This window comes from Vespula pensylvanica, chromosome 23 (genome assembly GCF_014466175.1).
Source record: "Vespula pensylvanica isolate Volc-1 chromosome 23, ASM1446617v1, whole genome shotgun sequence".
Taxonomy (NCBI): Eukaryota; Metazoa; Arthropoda; class Insecta; order Hymenoptera; family Vespidae; genus Vespula; species Vespula pensylvanica.
This window is the reverse complement of record NC_057707.1, coordinates 825828-852031: the sequence shown is the minus strand read 5'-3', so window position 1 is coordinate 852031 and position 26204 is coordinate 825828. Positions and strand designations below refer to the sequence as shown.

General features: G+C 31.1%; 4 long non-coding RNA genes across 5 annotated transcripts in view; 2 read left to right on the top strand and 2 right to left on the bottom strand.

Annotated features, from left to right (window-relative positions):
* Positions 1 to 26204, bottom strand: part of LOC122636802 — a 268896-nt gene that overhangs the window by 199303 nt on the left and 43389 nt on the right. The window lies entirely within an intron of this gene.
* On the bottom strand, positions 573 to 10942 carry LOC122636789. Of its 2 annotated transcripts, XR_006329057.1 has the most exons (6): positions 10276 to 10942; positions 9745 to 10169; positions 9525 to 9670; positions 8393 to 8575; positions 8054 to 8303; positions 573 to 1091 (listed from the first exon to the last, which is right to left on the bottom strand). It is a non-coding gene; the product is annotated as an uncharacterized LOC122636789 (long non-coding RNA). The 2 variants fall into 2 exon arrangements; XR_006329056.1 differs by having other exon boundaries at positions 8054 to 8575.
* LOC122636794 lies at positions 13849 to 17647 on the top strand. The gene is made up of 6 exons (XR_006329063.1): positions 13849 to 13985; positions 14440 to 14500; positions 14592 to 14611; positions 16099 to 16154; positions 16720 to 16839; positions 17591 to 17647. It is a non-coding gene; the product is annotated as an uncharacterized LOC122636794 (long non-coding RNA).
* LOC122636796 lies at positions 22429 to 22939 on the top strand. Its single transcript, XR_006329065.1, has 3 exons — positions 22429 to 22485; positions 22596 to 22779; positions 22863 to 22939. It is a non-coding gene; the product is annotated as an uncharacterized LOC122636796 (long non-coding RNA).

Sequence of the window (26204 nt, the reverse complement as noted above, 5' to 3'; positions counted from 1 at the left end):
TGAACAGACTCGTGCTGTATCATTTTGAAAATAAAAATGGAATTTTTTCATTTATTTTCCCCTCATCAAAGCGAGCAGACAACTGGATAATAGGATAAGCTGTATAATTCAATTACCTATTTAATTGTATCATTTAATTATCCAGTTAGGTCTTTTGCGAAACAATACACTACGTTACCGATTCAATTCTTTTGATACGAACGAATAGATTTCCAAATTCATTTCTAACCAAAGAACTTAAATAAAAAAAGTCAGGTCATAAGTCAGGGTTATAAAAGTCAGGTCGTATGATTTATTCTGTAATCGTATGATATTTCTGTAATCATTTATTTCTTATTACATGTAACCAAGTATGTAGCAGTTATTTTATTATATTTTTAGTAAAATAATATTTGTATTTTCCGAATGTATGATTTACTTTTTCAATCTACAGATAATAAACATTGATATAATACATCATTTAACGTAATAATTTTTTATAATACTTTATACTATATACATATTTCTATTACTACTATATATTAAAATTTAATTATTTATTTATTGTTATTCGAATACTGATTGATGTTGTTTTAAATATAAATATTGTAGAAAGATAGTTTTTTCATAATATAATTTTTCCTTCTTAATAAAATCTTCTGAATCCTACTTTCTTGATGTCAATGTTGTATTGAAGAAAAATAAATAAATATGAATAAGTAAACATCAATGAAAGAAAAAAGCAAACAAATATGTATTGAGAACTCAATTAAGAAATGAAATTTTATTTTTACTTGACTTTTTTCCGTGATTAATAAATTTTTGAGAGAATTTCTGAAAAATTAAGAGAACAGTAAATATAGATCAACAATCGGGTTTACGTCTACCGCACGCATAAAGAAATATGAAAGTGTAACCATTTGATACACTTTCTGAATATATATTTGTTTGCTTTTTTTTTAAGGCTATTTTGTAACAACTATTTTTTTTTTAATTTCAATTACTTCTTAGATTTTAATTCATGCTTTATTTTTCTTTCTAACTCCTTCCACTCGGATGTCCTCCCAGAGGCTATTAAAACTGCCTTCGCCTACGTTTCATCTGGTATGTCTCTGAAATAATTTAAAATTCGTAGATTAGTTCCGACTTCCCATCTGTTACAATCAGCCAAAAATGTTTCTCATTCAAAAAAATATTTTTTTTTCCTATTTCTTTTGGTCATATGAGAAATTACATCACGAGTGAATTCACCAGCATGAAAAGTATTTGCTTCTTCATTATGATCGTTAAATATAGTATCTTCCTATGAACAAATACATATATAAGAAAATAGTTTCGAAGAAACCTTCGTCAAAAACAGATTCTTCATCTATCATGGAATATTAAGCATTTAACTTTCGAAGTTGTCGCGTGTTATCATCGAAAGCGTTGTGCATTAACATTTCCAGTTTTTTGTTGACGTTCTTCAATTGTGATTTCACGCTTTATATTATAGCTCGCATTTAAAAATAGGAAGAAAAAAAAATACATATCTATATATCTTATGCGCGGATAATGAAATAGATAATATCGATCGATAGTATTCTATTCTCTAAAATTATCAATGGCTTCCAAAACAGTTTTAATGCTTCTTAGCGATACTATGGAATCAACGTGCTGGGTTTGACGGGAAAACGTTTCCTTTTCAAACACCGTCCTCGTCTTTACATGATCCATAGTATTGTGTTCCACCTCGTTTTCATTATGTGATCGATATTAACCAGAAGGAGGAGCAGGTGGAAGAGGAAACATTTATATTGGCGATGACGACGAACCTTGCGAGATTAATATCGGCGCTATTTTACAGAGTTTCATTCGAATGATGGTACGAGAAGGAAAATATCTTGTTGAATGAATTTAAAGATAAGCGGCTTCAGTTAGAGGATATAATCGAGTGTGGTAAGAGAGATTTATCGAAGGGCTGTTCGCTGTAGCAAACCGAATTTGGATTTGAACCAACTAATTTGCTACTTAGCTTTTTCATTTGTTTTCCCCTCATCAAACCAAGCAGACGTTTGTATAATGTGATTACCTATATAATTTAGTTATCTACTTAAATGCATGATTTAATTACCCTGTTAGTTCCTTTCAAGAACGATGTACCACGTTATTGATTTAGTTCTTAAATTGGTCTACATTTTCCTAAAAATTTACTCCCGATTGGAGAATTTAACAAAAGTATCTAATTATACTTTTAGTTATGCAATATTTCGTATACTATGTTCCTTACTAATTAGTTCCAAGAAAAATATTATATTTCTCCAATCGTTTATATCGCTCAATCATTAAATCCCAATTAAAATGTATTTGCGTTGCGTAATAAATTAATTCGTCCAAACATCTATATTTCTGAAAAATGTTCATTATATATTATTTTAAAGTACATGACATGAATATTCTAACAAACAATTTGGAACATTGAACCAAACTCTTCATCTCTTTTTAATTATGTTAACGATGTATAACGATCACTCGGTGAGGTAAACGTACACTGAATATTTAACGCATAATTTAAAAGTTTTCCCGGGTTAACATTATTATCTCGATAAACGGTGAACCTTTTGATCGTACATGCAGATTTAATCATTTCCAAAGATAAACCTGTCTGAGTATCATTTCAATTCCATTTTAATTCAGATGCGGTTTGCTATGGTGAACAGCCCTTCAATAAATCTCTCCCACCACACTCGATTATATCCTGTAGCTAAAGCCGCTTATCTTTATATCCTTTCAACAAGATACATTCCGACTCCTCATACCACCATTCGAATGAAGCTTTGTAAAAGAGCGCAGATATTAATCTCGCAAGGTTCTTCGTCACCGCCAATATAAACGTTTCCTCTTCCACCTCCTCCTCCTCCTGGTTAATCTCGATCACATAATGAAGACGGAATGGAACACAATACTATGGATCACGTAAAAACGAGGACGATGTTTGAAGAGGAAACGCTTTCCTGTCAAACCCAGCACGTTGATTCATAGTATCGCTAAGAAGCATTAAAAATGTTTTGGAAGCCGTTGATAATTTTAGATAATAGAATACCGCCGATCGACATTATGTATTTCATTGGCCGCGTGTAAGATATATGGATTTGTATTCTTTTTTTCTTCCTTGTTTTAAATGCGAGCTGTAATATAAAGCGTGAAATCACAATTGAAGAACGATAACAAAAAACTGAAAATATTAATGCACAACGCTTTCGATGATAACACGCGACAACTTCGAAAGTTAAATGCTTGATATTCCGTAATAGATGAAGAATCTGTTTTTGATGAAGGTTTCATCGAAACTATTTTCTTATATATGTATTTGTTCATAGGAAGATACTATATCCAAGATCATAAGATCTAAGATACTATAATACTAAAATTTAAGAAGATATGATAGAGAAATAATGAAGAAGCAAATACTTCTCATACTGATCAATTTACCCACGATGTTAGTTTTATTATGATCAGAGAAAATATTGTTTACATAAACAAAATCTTTGGCCGATTTTGTCAGATAGGAATAAAAAATATGTATAATGACGATTCACAAGATATTTTCATTACGAGAGAATAACAAGAAAAGGATTAATTTCACTTCTCATATGTATGGTGGGAAGAGATCAATAAAAATGGAGCAGAAGCAATCCTCACAATATTCGATCATGCAATGTGGATTATTTCATATGATAGTTGAAAAGAAATCATAATAATATGTCGAATTACAAGGGATTTATCGAAATATTCATTTCCTCCCAACTCATATACTTTTCGGTCATTTCAGACCTGTCGACCACGTAATAACAAATTTTAATTGATTTACGTAAAGCACATTGAAATGAAATACGTAAAAGAGAAGCAGATATAATAAAAAAGAGAAACATGAATATGGCGAAAGATTTCGTCTGAATTCATATTTTTTACAATTACGTAATAACGGAAAAGAAATGATATTTTCGAGAGATGAACAAAAATTAGAATTTAATTCTTATTGATAGGTATTTTTAAGGATACAAATAAGAAAAAAGATAATTGTCAATTGTCAGCATTATTTAGTTAATTTTCAATCGAAAAGTGTAAAGAAAAGATAAAAAAAATGGAAATGAAATAAAGTAATTTGTCGAATTAAAACGGTTTGATCGAAAAATTCATTTCCCCCTAACTCATACTCTTTTTAGCCTTTTCGGCTTGTTCGACCGCGTAATAGGAAATTTTAATTGAGCTGGGTATAGCATATTGAAATAAAATACGTAAAAGAGAAAAAGATGATACGAGCAAAACATAAATATGACGAAAGATTTTCTCTGAATCCATATTTTTTACTATTAGCAGAAGCGTTTATTTCGATATGTATTTGTGCAATATATATTTATTCATATTGTAGTTAAGAAGGGACTGTAATAAAATGTCGAATTAAAAGAGATTGAGAAATTCATTTCCTCCCAACCCACATTTTTTTCAGTCGCGTAATAAGAAATTTTAATTGCTTCGCGTAAAGCGTATTGAAATAAAATACGTAAAAGGGAAGAAGATGGTATAACGAAAAAAAAAACATGAATATGGCGGAAGATTTTCTCTGAATCCATATTTTTTAATATTGCGTAATAAAAGAAAAGAAATAATATTTTTAAGAGATGAGAAAAGCTGAGGATTTAATTCTTATTGATAGTCATTATTAAGAATACAAATTAGAAAAACATTGTCAATTGTCAACATTCTTTAGTTAATTTCAAATTGTAAACCGTAAAGAAGAAAAGAAAAAAAAAGAAAAATAAGATAGAAAAGTAATATGTCGAAATAAAAGAGATTGTTACAGAAGTTTATTATCTATGAGTTAATTTCATTTTCGATATTTCCGTTCGTGAAAGCAATTGTGCGAAAAACGTAATAACACTTTCGGCTTTGCGCCCGTTCGGACGTTGGCTCCCAACAAATCGATAGCAGTTTATCGTGCAAACGTAGTCCTTAACATATGATATATCATAACTTTAAAACCAAATAATATATTACAACGATGCTTAATTTATACGAATTTGTAGATATTGAAGAACATCTTTTGTTGTAAAAACACAAAAATTTTATCCCCTATAATTTTCTATCAAATCTATGATGAGTTTTGAAGCAATACTTTTACAACATTTTCGTCTCTATCATTATCTATGAGATCTCTCCGTTTTCTTCTTAGGTGACATCACTATCACTATTATCGTTTTCTTCCGGATTCATATTTATTTTATGTAATGTATCTATATAAATGTCTTTCTGAAATTCCTCTTCACTATTTATATCTTACATTATGAGAGTTGGGCGTAATTGGAGACTTTGTCGTTCTCCTAATAAAAAAAAGAAAATCGATAAATAAATGAAATGGAGATAATAGAATTTTACGAAATCACGGAACGATAAAGACCAATAATATAGTACCTTTCCGGTTTTCTGACTAATTAGTCGAGAGATCTATTTATACTGCTAAAAGCTTCAATAAGAACTGACTTCAGCTTTGAAAATTTCTTTCTCCAATTGTAGGACTGTTTCTTTATTTCATCAAAGTATATCGTATAAGGCATACTCGCATACCGTTGCTTCGCAAATCTTTCTTACTAGAGTTAGTACTCTCCTTAAGTGGATCAGAAAAGGGCTCAGACTATCGTGAACGCACTTCCTACGTTCTCCTTCGTAAAATCGATTGATATTCGATTCACATAATTTGATAATTGGACGATTTTTTGATTTGCTTTGTTGCACCATTTCAACGAAAAACTTCAAAGAAACATGCATTTCTTAAAAAGGTGGAATCAATTGATCTTCCATAAAGAGAAGGAAGTAATATTACGAAGAAAACATAAACGTGACGAATGATTTTCTCCGAATCGATATTTTTCGCTATTACGTAATAAAGAAAAAGAAGGACGAATTTTCGTATTATATACAATTTTCGTACTTATTATATGTAATACTTATTGTAAAATTTTCTGTTGTAAAAAAATTTGCTCCTAAGAAGTTATATTTACTTCCGTATTCCTTGAAAGCATTTTCTCCAATTATCCTCTTTAACTTGTAAACAAATGCATATTGCTCAAGTTATCGAAAAATTCATTTTCGTTATTGCACAATGATAAAAAACGTATTCGGAGAAAATCTTTCATCACATTTATGGTTTCCTAATATTACCTTCCTCTTTTTCCCGTATTTCCCCTCCGAGAGAACCACTCAATTAGTGAATCAAGAAATGGTCAAATTACCAAGTTATATGAAAAGTATATCAGTCGGTTTTACGAAAAAGAAGTACATTCACAATGGTCTTGGGGCTTCACTAAACCACTTAAAGAGAGTGATAACGAATTTTCCGCAATGATACGCGAGTACACCCCGTACGAGGTAGTGATATTTAATGGAGTAAACAAGCAATCATAAAACTGAGGAGATTTTCGAAGCTGAACTCGCTTCGTATTGAAACATCTACTGAAATAGAGAGTTCCCTAAACTAATAAGCCAGAAAATCAGAAAAATAATATTCCTTTGGTATATATCGTTTCGTGATTTTGTAATATACAATTTGAGACTACCAACGCTATTAATTACTTATTTCTTTTTCATTAAGAGAATGGCAAAATATCCAAACACGAGTGAGTTTTGAGTCATAAGTAATACTGAAGGGAAATTTCAGATAAACATTTATACGGATACGTTAGAAAAAATAAATATTAATCGGGAAGAAAACGACAGCAGTGATAGTGACGTCATTCAATAAGAAACCAAAGAGATCCCATACATAATGAGAGGGATGATAATGTTGGAAGAAAATTGCTTCAACATTTATCACAGACATCGTAGGAACTTATAAAGGACAAAATTTTTTACAAAAATATATGATATATCCATGTCAACAAATTCCTCTGCTAACGGGTATTGATCGGAATATAATGATTTGCACGTACTAGGTAATACCTTCTCTCGTACCTATCGTGAAATACCATCATATAGAACGATTTATTATTATCTCTCTCCATGTACGTACGAGCTTATGTGTGTCAGTCAAATGAGCGACAATCAATGCACCTGCTGCGTAAATCTCCTCTCTTATTCAGAAAATAAAGAGGGTATTTATTCATTGGTTTTCGTCTCATTAGACCAAGCAGACGATTCGATAATACGATTAGCGGTATAATTCAATTATCTATTTGGCTGTATTATTTAATTATCTAGCTGTCTTTTGCAGATCGATGTACCACGTCTGACTTAACTCTTCCATATGAACAAATACATTTTCCTAGAAATGTATTCCCCATTGGAGAATGCAAACCACTAATCGCGTTATATTTCTAGTTACGTACTATTTCATACATTATGTTTCAAAACAATTGGTTCCTAAGAAAATAGTCCATTGCTCAGCAAGATATGTAACCGTGTTATCGAAATATGAATCTAAAGAGGCAATTGAATTATATAATTAATCGTATTATTCAATGATCTCATCAATAATGAGAGGAAAACAAATGAAAAAATGCTTTCCTTCTTATGCAAATAGGACAGGATTCGTACGTACACAGGCACAAAGGACCGCGCCGTCAATCTTGACCACTTGAGCTGGAGCGGACAAATGCGCACCAGAGCATACGCAGATGGAGAGATAAAATAATGAAGAGTACAAAACGAAGGTACTTCACGATAAGTGCGGGAGCACGTACTACATACATTCATTATTACAAAATCTTTATCAAGAGGTTTCAAAAGGGTAATTCGCGCTAAGCAATTATTTCGTCCAAATTTCAATAGTTATTAAAAACGAACATTAAATATTACGAATATGTTTTATATAAATGTCGTGAATATTATGACAAACAATTTGAAATGTAGAATTCAACACTCCTCCTTTTTTAATTATATCGAATGGTTACTTCAGTTAAATTGAGGGAATAACGATGACGTGGACTTTCTATTTCACGTATAATTTAAAAGTATTCCCCTGCTAACGTTATTACTTCCAAAAACGTTGAATCTTTTGATCGTCCCTGTATGTTAAATCACTTCGTATTATCATACTCACTTCGATTTATCAATCTCCTTCAGTTATATTTCCCCTTTGATCCATGTACCGTTTGAAACGTCGGACGGCCTGTCGACAAATCTTACCGAGTACAATCTCATATATCCTCTAGCTAAAGCGTTTACGTTTGGATCCTTTGATAAAATCACATTTTCTTGTATCACTGTTCCAAGCTTTACAAAACTGCGGCACATTGGTCTTTCAAAACTTCGTCGTCAAGCACATATGTTTCACCTTCTTTTTCTTCTTCCTGAATATTCTCAATCATATAACGAACACAGTATGACATCACACAAAGACAAGGAGGATATTTGAAGAGAAAACGATAAATCATAGTACCACCAAGAAGTACTAAAAATGATTTAAGAATCGATGATGATCTTAGATAATACAATTCTGCCGATCGATACTATGTAATTCGCTGTCCGCGCATAAGACATATGGTATTTTTCTTTCCTTTCTTTTTTTATATTCGAGCTATAATTCAGAGTGTCATCACGGCCGATGAACTGCAACAAAAACCTGAAAATATTCAAACACAATTAGATACTCATATTGATCAATTCGCACATAATATAATTTTTATAGTGACAAGGAGAAATTAGAAAGAAAATATTTTTTGCACGAACAACCCTTTTAACTAACGTTTCTTAAAAGTGAATCAGTAATGTGAATATTATTGTGCATAAGATACATATATTATGGGAAATTAGCAAGAAAAAAATTAATTCCTTTTCATTCAATATTAATCGTTGGTACAGAGCAATCAATAAATACGAGGCATTAACGTGAATCTGAATCATTTCATATAAGTTATTCCAAAAGGTAGTAACGAAAAAATAATAATTTGACGAATTAAAAGGGATTGATCGAAAAATTCGTATCCCTCAACTCGCATCCTTTTCCGCCTTCTCGGTTCTTTCGACCACGTAATAGGAAATGTTGACTGACCATCAAATGAAACACGTAAAGGGAAAAAACTGATATTACAAAAATAATATAAATATGACAAAATTTTCTATGAATTCCTTCTTTTTATTAAGCAATAATAAGAATTTAATGTTAATCGCACACTGTTGTACATTAGGATATGTATTATGAAGTTGAGGGTCGCATTAAACACACGTAGCATGTGTATACAAATGTTTATATACAAATTACAGTTAATCGAAATAAACTTCTATATAATCCGTATTTAAGGAGTATATACTGCTACGTGCTTGAATTTATAAAAAATGTTCTTTACTAATTCGATACATTACAATGAACTTAAATTCACAAAAAATTTACTTCAATGTACAATTTCTTTGAAGAAATTAATCTCCATGAGAAAATCGGCTACTTTCATTTCCGTTTAAAGTTCTTCGTCGGATATAGACCTACTTAGCGAAATTGTAATCCAATCTAGTTTCCAATAAATGAATATATCAATGCCCCATACGAAAAAGTAATTATCCATTATTAAACCAACCTCTATAGCAACATCGCGTTGCAGTACATCAAAATCGGAAGATTTAAGAGCATTTAATCCATAAGCAATGGTTAACAATGTTCATTCTTTGGTTAGATTTTACAACTGCTTCTTGAACCACTCTTTTGTTTTCACAATACAATATGCTATATTATAAAAGATGAAATTAATATGAAAGATTGGATAAGTGACGAGTTACTTATATCGCATCTTTTCATACCTCGTTTGTTAAAATCCAATATTAAAGTAAATGGTTGCTATAGAAACACCCTAGCAATAGCAACAAGTTGTTTCCATACACTGCATAATTAAGTGTCTCTCTCACCAACTTGGGTTTCATATCACTAGGAAGATTTGTAATAAATTCGTGAGCAGCATCAGCTTCCTCCGCCAATTTGACGATCTGAAACATTAAATGAAGAACGATACGTAACGCAAAATCCTTTCAAACAATATTGACATTTTTATTCATATGTTATTATGCATCTCTTTCATCGAGCGTCTTGCTTTCCATATCTAATATTCTTCATTAGACTAGTAGAAAAATATATAGGTTCTTGATTTATATGCACTTTATCATAGTTTCAGTTAAGAGACCTAATGTTCTACTTATCAGTAGAAATACTCCGGCCGCCATCATAAAATCTGTGTAAATATTCAATAAATAAGTTATACATCCATCATACAGATTTTATATTTCATATTATATTTTAGAAAAAAAAATTTATATCTTATCTCTAAAATATCATACCATTCCATAAACACAGCATGGATCGATTTACCATTTAAATATAGGACTAGAAAAGTGATAAACGTTTTCATTTCCTAATCTGGTTGATGGTCGGACATTTGTACTATCCAAGTATGACTTATTCTCGGACGTAAGGAAGAACAGAAAGTACCAACGTAAGTGTGTTTCATTTCGGATGTCGAATGTTTAATAATCCCGTTGAGCATAGTTAAAATCCTTTTATCTTCTTTGGAAGTAATTAGTATTCAGATATCGGTCAATTCAGCTCCTCTGCAATACTTCTGAGCTATTGGAACTGCTTTCGCCTTCATTTAGTTTCCTATATCTTTGAAATAATTTAAAATACATAGATTAGTTAAGACTTAGGACAGACGTTCAGTTGTTCATTTAAATTGTGCAATCATCAAAGGTAAATCTGGTTACGCTCTTTTAAGGGATATAAAGTTTCTTCTCCGAGAAGCAACGAAATACGAATTAAGGTAGGTCTGGTCACGAAAATCAGTTTCATTTCCATAATATAGAATTGAAATTTTATAATAAATTATATACTAATGATCACTGATATATTTACCTTATATAAATAAATTAAACAAAAGACTAGCGGAAATGAAGGAATTGTTTGTACCGTTTGGATTGCTTCTAAGTTTCCTTTGATACGTATGAAGTAAAAACGCAATTATTTAGCACTTACTTACGTATTACTTTAATTTTAATTATTAGAAGAACGACTTCTACAGGTGACATTCTTCCCCAAACCGTCACGTTGTAGGACCAAGCTAATTACCAAATCGGAACACGGTGGTATAGGTTAGTACATTCGACGCAGGTTAATCGAAACCACTTATTACACGATATAAAAAACCGAAATGAGATGAGGATGACGAGTATCGAAAGGAAATGAATTTTTCAATTGTTCTCTATTAACTGGACAACTTATTTTCCTTTTTTAATTTCTATTGTTGTCTTTTTTTTTCATCTTCTTTTTCTTTACAATTTACAATTGGAAATTGAATAAAGAATCTTGATAACCGGCCATTAATATTTTTCTTATTTTTATGTTTATAAATATTTACAAATAAGCATTACTTTCGATCAAGAAATACTCCTTATAAATTTGTTTCCTAATATTACCTTCAATTCTTTTTCTATCATTTAGGTTAACAAACACCTTCCTTTCTTTATTGTACATTTGCAAAGGACTATGGATTCAGATAATTTATTATATTTATTTTCTTCGTTATACTAGTTTAGATTCTTTCCTTTTACGTATTTCATTCGAATACGCTTTCCGTAAGTCGATCGATACTTCCTATTCCGCGGTCGAAAGAGCCGCAAAGAAAGAAAAGCGTATGAGTGGGGGGAAAAGAATTTGTCGACCAATCCCATCTAATTCGATCTACTATACTTTTTCCTTTTAACTACTATATGAAATAATCTACATTGAATTGCAGCATATATATAAACAAACGCTTTTGCTTCGTTTTATTGATCGCTCCCTACCAATGATTAATATTAAATAAAAAAAAATTAACCTTTTGGTGACATTTTGTCCTAATAAAAATATTTCGTGAACGTTATTATACACATTTTTAATTCCCATCCGTCAAACTTAGGACAAAAACATTTCTTACGCAAAAAATATTTCTTTTGCGATCTTTTTTTTTCATTTGGTCCTTGAAAATTTTCAGTTTTTCTTTACAGTTCATGGACAGTGACGTGATGCTTGATGTTGCGGGACTAATTTTGAAAAATGAGATAAAGAAAGATCCATATACCTCATGCATGGAAAGCACATGCCGAATTACACGTTATCGGTCGATGATACTGTATTATCTAAGATTATTTAACTCTTTCAAAACATTTTTAATGCATCTAGGGAATACTATCAATCAACGTGTTGGAATCAATAGAAAGACATTTCCTTTTGAAACATCGTCCTTGTCTCTAACATACCCGTAATACCTTCTTCTATGTCCTGTTCGTCAGATGATCGGTAATAACGAGAAAAAGAAATAGGAAGGCAACATTTTCAATGACCATTACAAAGAACCTTCACGAGATCGATATAGTATTGTTTTATTTAGTTATGTTCGAATAGTGGTACAATGCCAGGGAATATATCCTTTCAAAGAATCGAAAGGTACGCAGCTTCAGTAAAAGTATATACTCGATTGCGTCCAGAAAGGTTCTTCATACGGATGTCCGACGGTACATACGGATCGTCGGTCAGAGTAGAATTTTTGCTCTAATGAGGGAATATTCCTTCGTAGAAAAGAAGATTTCATCGCGGAATCTTTTTTAATTCCATCTTTTTCTGCTCTCTGAAGGATTCAACGCAGTCGAGATGGGAAAATGAAGAACAATAATAACGTTGAGAGTGGTCTTGGGTATCGAATTAACGCTAATTACGACGAAATTGAGGACGATAAGGAAAATCGTTGGGCGATTAACAATAATTCCAAGAAAGAAGTTCTGCGAATCATTGTTGAAGAAAAAATATTCATAATATTTCATTTACGTTTTGTACAATAATACGAATTTCCACGAATTTATTTGCTGCATAGCCAGGATTCTCTCGTTAATACGTTCTGATAGGGTTTTAATGAATATGCATATTCGTATTACGTTCTTCCATATTTATCGTCGAGTACCTTGATACGATTTGTTATTATCTCGCTCCATGCACGTGTACTCTTGTGCGCGCTTATATGCATCGTGTACAAGTGGACAGGAGAGCAGGAATGGGTGCGCCGTCCTGTTGAATTTAGTATACCTCCCGTCTGATTATGAAAATAGGACACGTATTTTTTCATTTGTCTTCCCCTTATGAAACCATAGAACCGGTTGGATGATATAATCAGCTAAATCAATCAAAGTGATATGATCAGTATAAATCAATTATTTATTTAGCTGCATCGTTTAATTATCTGCATATTTAATCAAGTCTACTGCAGGTCGAAGTACCACGACTTATTTAGTCCTTTCATACGAAAGACCTCATTTTTCTAAAAATTTACTTCCTATTGGAGAACTTAAGAAATTATGTAATTATTTTTTAGTTATCCAATATTTCGTATATCATGTTTTATACTGATTAGTTCTTCAGAGAATATCGTATTTATTCACTCGTTTATTTCTTATTAATCTGAATTATTTTTCGTTCTTATTATTCTGAATATGGTGTTTAAAATTTTACTTTTTTGGTAATGTCATCGTTCTCTATAGGAAAAATAAATAAATATGAATAAGTAAATACGTACAAAGATTTCTATTCCCGTAAGAAAATGAAAAGAATTAGATTTTTACAAAGGAAAGTGATCAAAACGATAAGGGTATGGAGAATAACCGATAGGGGAAAGCGAAATCAGAAAAACGAATCAAAAATGTATAAGAAGGTTGAAAACAAGCAGAAATTTCCCCTTTACCATAGTATCGATCCAGAATTATTGGTAACATTGTGAGGAGATAGTCGGGGATGCTACCCACGCGAATATGTGAAAAGGAGGGAGTAGAACAAAACAGCGCATGCTCGACTAATTGTAACATATTACTAGCTATCCGCAGGAGTTGAAACACTCGTTCATTTCGTATCCAGTCGCCTGTCAAGTAAATTTTTAAGGAGTCTAGAAGAGGAAACACCTAGAATAATATATATTATTGATCTGTCACGATAATGGAAATCATCTTCTTAAACAAGATCCACTCGTTAGGTAAATATTATTTCTATATAATATCGTCTAATATTAACTCAAGGATTTATTTTCAGAAGATTTTTTTCTGTATGTACCGTGCTGTAGATAACTGTATAATTCTGTGTACATATCTATGAGTTATATAAGTTATTTAGACCACATTATAGACTATATTATACAATTTCATGTTTAATACTACGATTTATTGTTTTATAGTATACTATAGAAAATTGTTAGCTTTTTATTATTATTTAACACTTTCTTTTCCACTGTGCAATTTGTCTTGAGTATATTATCGTATAATATTAAACAGAGAAAATAGTATAGTTCGGCTAATTTGAATGAATACTTCGTAAATTATTTGGAATGGTAATATTTAACAGACTTCTTTTTTAATTACCGGATTGTTATAAAACTGTGTTTCGATCTATCAATCGCAATGCAATATTAATTGTTCATTATTCTCATATAGACACTCATGCAAAGCACAATTACTAATAAAGGGAGATGGCACTATTTTCGCTACTTATTTGGTAAGTTTATTACATTCTGTTTAAAATCTGCTTATATATTTTCTCTTTTATCTGCTACGTTTCTCAATGAAATTTTCTTTATTCTTTTCAGACGGTAAACGGATTCGATGTGTACGTAAATACATATTACGCATATATATGTATATATATATATATATATATATATATATATATATATACGTCTTTTCCCTTACTGTGTACTTTTTTTGTATTAACGTCCAATTATGTACATATTTATTTATGTATTTGTCTACAAAATGACCTACTATCTATATCTATCCGAGAATTATCAAGGATATAAATCGAAATAACATCAAAAAGAAAATTAATAGATAAATTAAAACGAAAAACGAAATTTAAATTTGGAAATGGCCCGCACTATCTGGAATCGATATTGAGAATCTCCGGTTATATTCCTCATGTTCTTGGTAAACTGAATCATATTTTCATATTTTATATTTTCATATTTTATAATGTTTAACGCATAAATTTATGTTCATAAGATTTTTTTTCTTTATATTGCATGCTACAGAAAATTGCATAATTCTATATACGTATATATGAGCTGTATGAGAGACGCTATGCTGTACACAATTTTATATTGTTTTATAATATACTAGAGAAAAATGTATAGAGAATAATGTACTATAGAAAATGTATAGTCTCTTATTCTAATTTTTCGCCGTATTTTACGTTTCATTAATATTATTTTTCACTATATTTATAATATTAATCGGAGGAGAAAGTCTTATTAAGGTTATTGGAATTAAGGTACTTCCGTTTAGATATTTATACGATTTATTCGGCTAATCGTATATACAACTAATCGTATAGCCAACTGCTGTTTACTAATTCCGTGATATTATTCTATGTTTACTATCCCTATAATAATATACATTGACGAGTCCAACATACTGGTTGATTTGCTTGCTTGATACTAGTTGAGCTACTTCTTTCAGATAATCAATTAGAATAGTAATATACGATTCCATTATAACAAGAAAAATGAGAAACAAACGGACAAATGGTTTGTCTTCGAGAGACAGATATCGTTTGATTTTGTGATTAAACCTAGTAGTTTTCGTTTTCTAATTATTCTACCTTCCGTTTGCATGACACGAAAATCCGATTCAGAAAGTTTCAACGAGATTCTGATATTTTTTTCTGATAAGTATGAAATTCTGAATGTTGACTCAATTGTTTAAATAAATAATTAGGACGCTTAGAAAGCATATTGATAGATTAATTAAACATTTTTAATATTTTCAGAAGATTCTGAGGTATTTCTAAGAAAAATAAAATCTCTATTGGGTCGAAATTTTTTAAGGATCTTAATGGTAATGCGAAAATCGTTTAATTGTAACGATGTATTCGGAAGGAGTAATTAAAAGATATTCGAATATCCACTTTGATATGTCCAAAACCTTTCATGATAATAATTTGCTTAATTACAAATATTAATAGAGAGCGATAAAACTATTTTTCTAAATTTGTCATAAGTTCATTAAATTTGGTTTACAAACAGTTTGCAGATAAACCTACATAATATATTTTCTTATATATACATACGTGAACGTAATTTTCTTCATTCTTTGCAGGCAGCAGCGAGAGAAATTCCATATTCATTCGTCACAGTACAAGGAAAAGTGACATGGTAAAACAACGTACAAATCAATCATTTTTTGACTTTACACATAACGAACGAGCACCATTTCAAAATTTAAGTTACGTAGAAAATAAATTAAAATTATTTGTTGCTTCGTAGGTGTTCCGTAGCGTGTAACGGAATTTATTATTGCTTAAACAGTGGTTTATTTAACTCCTAGTACATCTATATAGTTTAAATGAATTTACAATTATCTAAAGTATTAAGTTTGAAGTTTTCACCTTTAGAAAAAGAGGGCAATCGTCAAAGTGAATAAAACGTTCATTTTTGTTGGCATTACACGCAACGACGCAACTCAGATGCAACCACTCCAAGATCAAAATTATGAATTATTGAAATTTTAGTTAAAAATTATCTTATGTTCGTCGTGCGTTCCGATATTCGTAATGTTTAAGCGAATATAAAATCGTTTAAATATTACGATCATGAAAACAATTCATCTGTCGATTATATATTATTTCTAAGTTGAAATGCTATAATCGTTACTATAGTAATAATAATTTTCAATTTATTAAAGAGCAAGGAAAATGATACAAATTCTTTTTTCTTTCAGTAAACGGATAAAAAGCCCCGAATGATATATATTTTGATATTTTTCCGTATTTACCATATGTACTCGGCGCCCTTTCGTAAATAAATCAGCAGCAACACGGCATTTCGTCTCGCAAATATGGTATCTATTATAACATATTATATAGTGATATTTGATTTATATGAATTTATATACAGCAACGAATAAATTTCTTGCAAAAGAAATCAAAATTCTATTACATATAATTTTCTACGATATCCATGATAAGTTTTGAAGCAATTCTGATACATCATTTTGTGTTTATTCTTATTTTGTCATAAATTCTTTCTGCAATTAATTAGTTCGGAAAAAGGTAAGGGCAAAGTATCAGAGCATATTGAATTCGTAACTCATGTGAAAATCTTATTAATTAATCTTATATGAAATTGTTCCATTTCTTAAATATTTTTTAATCTTCAACACTTTCCGAAAACATATTTGGTTGCTTTTTTCTTTAATATTGTTTTTTTTTAATTTCAATTTTTTTTTGACTTATTTACGTTTTTTTAAAGTATTATTTTCATTTACTTATTTAATATATCATTTTTCCATAGTATTATTTAAGAAGGGATTTTTTTGATTTTCTCGTAAATAATAAGTTAAATAAATTATTTTTAAATTAAGGGAAAAGCAGACATTTATTAACAGTCAAGTTTACATTTATCTGTTTTGCTATAGATATATGAAAGTATGGAGTCGGTATTATGTGGTACGCTTTCCTGATATATATCGCTTTGCTACTTTCTTAATGACATTTTTTTATTAGTTCAATTTATTTTCCAAGTTTCCCTTTAATTTTATTTTCATTTTTATTATATTTTATTAATCATACTTTATTTTTATATGCTTACAGATGTTCAGATACATATAAATACTTTATCAACATGTAGACATATATGTGAATAAACAAGTATGTAAATGTATTGGATTTTAGTATACAGTAAGATATATATGTGTATATAGATATGAATATATGTATTTGTGTATATATTTTTAGATTCCGTCTGCCGTGTGTGAAGAATCATGAAAGAATAATGAAAAGATGAGGGAAACATGAGGAAAAATTTTTATCGTTAAACTGATTAAAGAATTATAACGAAGATCTAGCGAAAATAGTTATACGCCCTTCTATTAGTCTTACAGAACTATATAAAAGCAATCGGCACAATAATGAATTCAGAGATAAAAAAAATTCAAAAATCTTTTATCTTATCGAGTGTATGTTGTTTGAAACGATATAAATGTTATAGAATTCATTATCATAACTGGTTGGTTGTTGATCTATTCTTCTGAGCCTTTCTCTTCTCGATCTCTCAGAAATTGGCTCAAATAATGACTGAATAAACAAACTGTATTCCCTTTAAAAGGATACAATAAATTCTAGTATGAAATCACATTTTCGCTTCTATCTATTTTCTTCCCCACTATTTTTCATAAATTGATGAGATATTATGTCATCCCCGGTAATTTCATCACGATGTTACAAATCATTTTTATCGATACCGATAAGGAGAAATCTTTTTTCGTTTTCATCATTCTTTACAGTTTTTAATTTTCTTTTTCCCGTTAATATCCCTTATCCGTCGTTCTCCATACGCTTATATTTTCTATCCTTCTACTTTCTGTGTGTTTAGTTTTCGTCGGTATTTACTAATTCTTATTTATTTATTGTTTGTGAAGAGAATGTTGACATTACCGGGAAAGTAGAATGTTGAATATCGTATTTAGAAGGACTGGTAATTTCAATTTCACAGAAAAATTATCTTTCTACGACATTTATAACTTACACATTGAGCGATGTCGAACGCTTGGTCGAATAACAAACCAAGAAAACAATATAATAGATCGCTACTATGTTGGACGAAGTATTACGTAAATGTTTGTTATATGTGTGCTCATTGAGTAATAACATTATTCGGATAACGGATTCACAAAATAAAAATATTGTGTTAATAGAAATATAATAAAATAGCAGCTATACTCCATTATACGTAATAAGAAATAAACGATTTAAGAAATATAATACTTTCCAAGATACTAATCGATTTGAAACATAATATACTAAATATTAGATGGCTAGAAGTAGAATTGAATCATTTGTTTAAGTTCTCCTATCGAGAAAGAATTTTTAGGAAAGTGTACTTCTTCTGATAAAAGCATTAAATCAGTGACGTGGTCAATTGCACTGCAAAAGAGCTAATCGGGTAATTAAAGAATGTAGATAAACAGCTAATTAAATTACACAGCTAATCGTATCGTCCAACTGTCTGCTTGCTTTGCTGAGAAGAAGACAAATGAAAAAATTTCTTTCTTATTTTCGACCAAACGAGACAAGAGGCGTACGCACACACGCTCGCAATACCGCGAACTCATTACCGCCCACTTGAATTAGCTTATATTAATGAGCTCACAAGAATACGCATAGATTGAGATAGGTAATAATAAATCGTACTGACGATAACTACGAGAGAGCGAATAACGTACATGCACATTATTAAATCCCCATCAATACATATTAAGAGAATTCGCTCTACACAGAAACATCGAAATTCCTACATTTCTACCATTCGTAGATTATATATTATGAATATTGTTGAAGCACATTTCATGAATATTACGATTTATAAATTAAACATTTCTTCTGTTTTTATTACATTGAATGATTATTGATGTATATAATTACGATAACACGATGACGTAAGCGTGATACTATCATTTCTCGTAAGATTTAAAAGTATTCATTATTATTTCGGAAATTGGTAAATGTTTTGATCGTCTCCGCAGGTTTAATCATTTTGAGAGTTGAACATACCTTAGTTTCATTTCGCTTTTTTCTCTGCTCATTCTTCAATCCATGAATACATTTTCGACTCTCATAATCGTTTCTATTCTCGATAGTATTCTCTGTTATTTCCATATTATGATTATTATCATTCTCGATAGGTCCCGACGATCCATTCAAGTTCGTTCTTACGATACATCGTGTTAGGAATTTTCGAAATTAAAACGAGATACGCAAAATCAATATTCGGCCAGAGTCCATCATGGGTTTGATTAAATAAAATTTGCCTGTGGAATGATCAGCGTTAAGATAAAATCTATCGTCGATTAAATCGTAAACGAGCGTGAACTCATAATCTTTACCCTCACCTTCCACTCTTTCATCTCCTGTATCTCCTTCTTCTTCCTCTTCTTCTAGAACATTGACTCGCAGATCTTTTATTTCGGATTCAATGTTAATCGCCCAAAGATTTTCCTTATTGTTCCTAATCTCACCCATGGTATCGCAATAAATATGATTATGATGTATATAATTTTCTAATTAAGAACTATCCAATTTGACATTAGTTCAATATCCAAGAACACCGTCAACGTTATTATTGATTTTCATTCTCCCATCTGGACTGCGCTGAACTCTTTTGAGGGTGGGACAACATACACCCCGTACAGATTCCGCGATGAAATATTGTTTTCTACGAAGAAATATTCCCTCGTTATAGCAAATATTCCTCTATAATCCCCGATCCGCGTCCACCGTCGGACGACCCTTCGACACACCTTTCGGACGTAATCGATTATATCCTCTTATAAAGCTTACCTTTAGATCCTTTGAAAGGATATATTCCCTAGCCTCGTACCACCCTTCGAACGTAGTTTTGAAAGACAATATATATGGTACTGGAATCGATTCGTCGTCATGACCATTAAAAATGTTATTTTCTCATTTCCCTTTTTGGATATTAACGATCACCTAACGAACACGGTATAGAAAAAGGTATTACGATAAATTCGAAACAAGGACGCTGTTTCAAAAGGAAATGCCGTGCTATTGATTTCAACACGTTGATTTATAGTATACTCTAAAAGCACTAGAAAAGTTTTCGAAGCATTGATAAACTCAGATAATACAATATATTACCGACCGAAAATGTAATTCAATGTATGCTCTCCATACATGAAATATATGCATATATACCATTTTTCCATTTTTTAAAATTCGATCTATAACATAAAGTAATACGTCACTGTCTATGAACTCTAATGAAAAACTGAAAAGTTTTAAGGACGAAATGAAAAAAAGAGGGAAAAAAATATTGTAAGCGTAAAAGACACTTTTGGACGACTTTTGACAGATGGGAATTAGGAATGTTGGAAATGAATGGAAATTAAGATGTGTATAATCACGAGATACTTTTATCAGGAGAAAATGTCACCAAAAAAATTAATTTCTCTTCATTTAATATTAATCCTTGGTAGAGAACCATTAGTAAAACGAAGCAAAAGCGTTTTTTACGATATACAGTCACGCAATGTGAATTATTGCATATGCATATTTCATATTCAAAGGAAAAAGTAAAAGTACCACGAATTAAGAAGGATTGGTCAACGAATTTGTTTTCCCCCACTCATACCCTCTCTTGGCCCATTCGGCTCTTTCGACCGCAAATTAGAAAGTTTTGATTGAGTAGCGTAAAGCATATTCCAATGAAATACGAAAAAGAAAAAGATAATATTATGGAAAAAAAAAGAATATAAACAGAACGAATGATTTTCTCTGAATCCGTATTCTTTCCTACTGCGTAATGAAGAAAGAGAGTTTATTAACTGAAATAATTGAAAGTGAATGAAAGGTAATATTACGAAACAAATTTTCAAGCAATATTCCTTGCTCGAGATTAGTACTTATTGATAAATATTTTTAACGATAAAAATAGGAAGAATATTAATATTCAAAATTTCTTTAACGATTATCAATGTTTCTTTAGTTAATTTGTAATTATAAATTGTCAAGAAAAATAGGGTGAAAAAAAGGAGAAAAGAACAAAAGGAAAAGAGGATAGTAATCGAGTGAATAGAGCATATTTCAGAAATTTATTTCCTCCCGATCACTACGACATTTCGGCTCTTTCTATCGTGTAATACGTGGTATAGATTAACCTACGTAAATTGTATTAACTCTTCACACGGAGCTCCGTCTCGGAAATTCGTTCGACTTGGGGAAGAATGTCGCCTGTAGAAGTCATTCTTTCAATTATTTTTCAACAATTAATACACAAGTAAGTGCTAAATAATCGCTTGTATACTTCATACGATCCAAAGGAAACGTCCATGCAGTCCAAACGATATAAACAATCTCTTCATTCTCCCTAGTCTTTTGTTTATGTTATCGACATAAGGTGAATAAATCAGTAATCATTAGTAAACAATTTGTTATAAAATTTCAATTCTATATGATTGAAATGAAACTGATTTTTGTGATCAATTGCATCCTAATTATTATTTTGTTGCTTCTTGGAGAAGGTACTTTGTATCAATTAAAAAGATGTAACCAGATTCACCTTTGATGACTGTACTTTTCAAACGAACAATTGAACGTCTGTCCTAATTCTTAACTAAACCACGAATTTAAATTATTTCAGGGATATAAGAGATGAAACGGAGGCGAAAGCAGTTCCAATAGTCTAGAAGTATTGCAAAGGAGCAAAATTAACCGATATCTGAATTCTAATTAATTCCAAAAAAGATACATGGATTTCAACAGTGCTGAACATGATAATTAAACATTCGACATCCGAATTAAAACAAATTTACATTGGCACTTCCTGTTGTTCCATACAAGCGGACGATAGGTCCTACTTGGATAATACAAATGTCCAACCATCAACCAGATTAGGAAATGAAAACGTTTTTCTCTTTTCTAGTCTTATATCTCAATGGTAAATCGATCAGTGTTGTGTTTATAGAATGGTAAGATATGTTAGAGATAAGATATAAATTATTTATTCTAAAGTGTAATATGAAATATAAAATCTGTGTCATATTTATATTACATAATAGTTTATTGAATTTTTACCTAGATTTCATGATGGCGACGGGAGTATTTCTATTGATAAGTGGGACATTAGATCTTTTAACTCTAGCTATCCTGAAGCTACTCCATTAGTGCATATAAATCAAGAAACATATTTTTCATATATTTTTCAACTAGCCTAATGAAGAATATTAGATATGGGAGGCAAGATACTCAATGAAGCAGAACAGGTATATAATAACATATAAATAGAAATTTCAATGTTGTTTCAAAGAATTTTGCGTTACATATCATTCGTCATTTATTGTATCAGATCGTAAAAGCGGCGGTAGAAGCTGATGATGCTCACGAATTTATTACAATTCTTCCAAGTGATATGAAACCCAAGTTAGCGAGAGAGGCACCTAATTATCCGGTGTATGGAAACAACTTGTTACTATTGCTAGAGCGTTACTATAGCAATTATCGACTTTAATATTGGATTTTAATAAAGGAGGTATGAAGAGATCAGATATTGTCACATATCTTAGCCAATTTCTATATATGTATATATAAAATGTTTTTTTTTCCGAATTTTTGTCACAATAAAGATTATATCATACGTGAATTGATCAATATGAGAAGTATTTAATAATGCTTTAACATTTTCAGATTTTTGTAGCAATTCATCGGCGGTAATGACGGACAAAATAATCGCTCGAAATTAAAAAAAGGTAAGAAAGAAAAATACGTATGAGTATATCTTATGCACGGATCTATGAATTATATAGTATCGGTCGGCGAAATTGTATTATCTAAGATTATCAACGATTTTTAAATCATTTTTAGTACTTCTTGAAGGTAGTATGAGTTATCGTTTTCTCTTCAGATATCTTCCTTATCTTTATGTGATCCCATACTGTGTTCTTTATATGATTGAGAATATCCAGGAAGAGGAAAAAGAAGGTAAAACATTCGTGCTTGACGACGAAGTTTGGAAAGACCAATGTGGCGCAGTTTTGTAAAGCATGGAACGGTGGTACGAGGAAATGGGATTTTATCACAGGATCAAAGGATACGAACGTAAGCGGGTTTAACTAGAGGATATATGCGATTGTGCTCAAAAATGTTTGTCGAAGGCTCGTCCGATGTTCCACACAGGGCATGAGTCAAAGGGGGTTTGAAATGAAACTGAGGGAGGTTTATCGTATAAATCAATTTCACATACAGATATGATCAAGAGATTAACCGTTTTTGGAAGTAATAACATTCGCAGGGGAATACTTTTAAATTATACGTAAAATAGAAAGTCGACGTTTACGTCATTGTTATTCCATCAATTTAAATTAAATAACCGTTCTATATAATTAAAAAAGGAGGAGTGTTGAATCCTACATTTCAAATTGTTTGTCATAATATTTAATACACGTTTTTCATAAATATTGAAATTTGGACGAAGTAATTGCTGCGTAGCGCGAGTTACCCTGTTGAAAGGTTTTGATAAGGATTTTGTTCTAATGGATGTACGTAGTACGTGCTCCCGCGCTTATCGTGAAGTCCAACCTTCGTTTTGGACCCTTCGTCTGTGACAATATCTATATCTCTTCATCTGCGTATGCTCTGGTTTGAGCTTGTCTGCGCCAGTCCAAGTGGCTGGAATTGAGTGCTCGGTCCTGTGTGCGTGTGTACTTATGACTCCTCTTTTATTTTTATAACAAGGAAAGTATTTTTTCATTTGTTTTCCTCTCATCAAACCAAGCAGACAGTTGGAGAATGGAGCTATATACTTCAATTGCCTATTTAGATTTATCATTCGATAACACGGTTACTTTACTTGCAGAGCAATGGACTATTTTCTTAGAGACCAATCGATTTGAAACGTAATATAGGAAATATTAGTTAAGTAGAAATATAATCGGACTGTTGTTCTGCATTCTCCAATAGCGAGTACGTTTCTAGGAAAATGTACGTGTTCATATAGAAGAGTTAAGTCAGGCGTGATACATCGATCTACAAAAGATAACCAGATAATTAAATAATATAGCCAAATAGATAATTGAATTATACCGCTAATCGTATTATCGAATTGGTGCTTGATTTTATGAGAGGATTACCAATGAATAAATACCCTTCTTGTTTTTCAAATAAGAGAGGAGATGTAATCAGCCACGCGCATTGATTGCCGCTCATTTGACTGGCATACGTAAGCGCCCACGTGCATGGAGAGAGATAATAATAAATCGTTTAATATAATGGTGCTTGACGATAGATATGACAGAAGGTGTTATGTACGTGCAGATCCTGAAATCCCGATCAATACGCGTTAACAAGAGAATTTGCTCTGTCCAGCAAATTAAATCCTCTAAATTCCTATATAACTGAAGAACGTATATTAAATATTATGAATATTTTTGAAGGACACGTGATGAATATTTTGACAAACAATTTAGAACAACATCGAACTCAACATTTCTTCTGTTTTCAATTATATTGAATGATTATTTAAATCGACAGGCTGACCTAAACGTGGACTTAATATTTCACGTATATTTTCATGCATTTCAATCTATTCTATGAATTTTTTGATCGTCCCGTCAGCTTTAATCCTTTTGCAAGATAAACATCCCTCAGTTGCATTTCGTTTCTTCATTGTTCAAGGTCCCGCAGGCATCATCGGGCATCCCTTTGACAAACCTTTTCGCACTAAATCGATTATATCCTCTAGCTAAAGCCCACTTCGATCCTTTAGGAAAGGGATATTCCGTCTCTTCGTATCATCATTCGAATGAAGCATTCTAAAACAGCGCCATATGAATTGGTCAATGTTCGTAGTCACTGCCTTTACAAATCTTGTCTTCTTCTTCTTCCTGCTTTATTTCTGTCACATAATGAACAGGATATGGATCTTTACTGATACTTTAAAAACAAAAGCGATTCTTCAAAAGGAAATGCCTTGGTTTTAAATCTATCACGTTGGTTTATAGTACCTCCAGGAAGCACTAAAAAGTTTCGCAAGAGTTTGACGATCTTAGGTAGCACAATAGCGTCGATCGATATGTGATTCAATGTGTGCTTTCCATGCATGAGATATGTCTATATCATATTTTTCTTTCCTTCGTATTTTTAAATTGGAAGTATAATTTAAAGCGTCATCATCGCCGATGAACTCTAACAAAAAACTGAAGATATTAAAGCACAATCAGTTACTTCTCATACTGATCAATTTGTCTATAATATAAGTTTTATTAAGACAAAAAGAAATTGCGAAAAAAAGTATTTTTTGCATGAATAACATTTTTATCCGCGGTTTTTCTGAAGGGAATCAGAAATGTGTATATTAACGTGCACAAGATATTTTTATTATGAGAGAATATCAATAATAAAATTAATTTCTTCTTTTTCAATATTTATCCTTGCTAGGGAGCGATCAATAAAAATGAAGCAGAAGCGTTTATTTCGACATGTATTTGTGCAATATGTATTTATTCATATTGTAGTTAAAAAGGGACGGTAATAACATGTCGAATTAAAAGAGATTGAGAAATTCATTTCCTCTCAACACACATCTTTTTCGATCGCGTAATAGTAATTAATTGCTTCGCATAAAGCTCATTGAAATAAAATACGTAAAAGGAAAGATGGTGTAACGAAAAAAAAAAAACATAAATATGGCGAA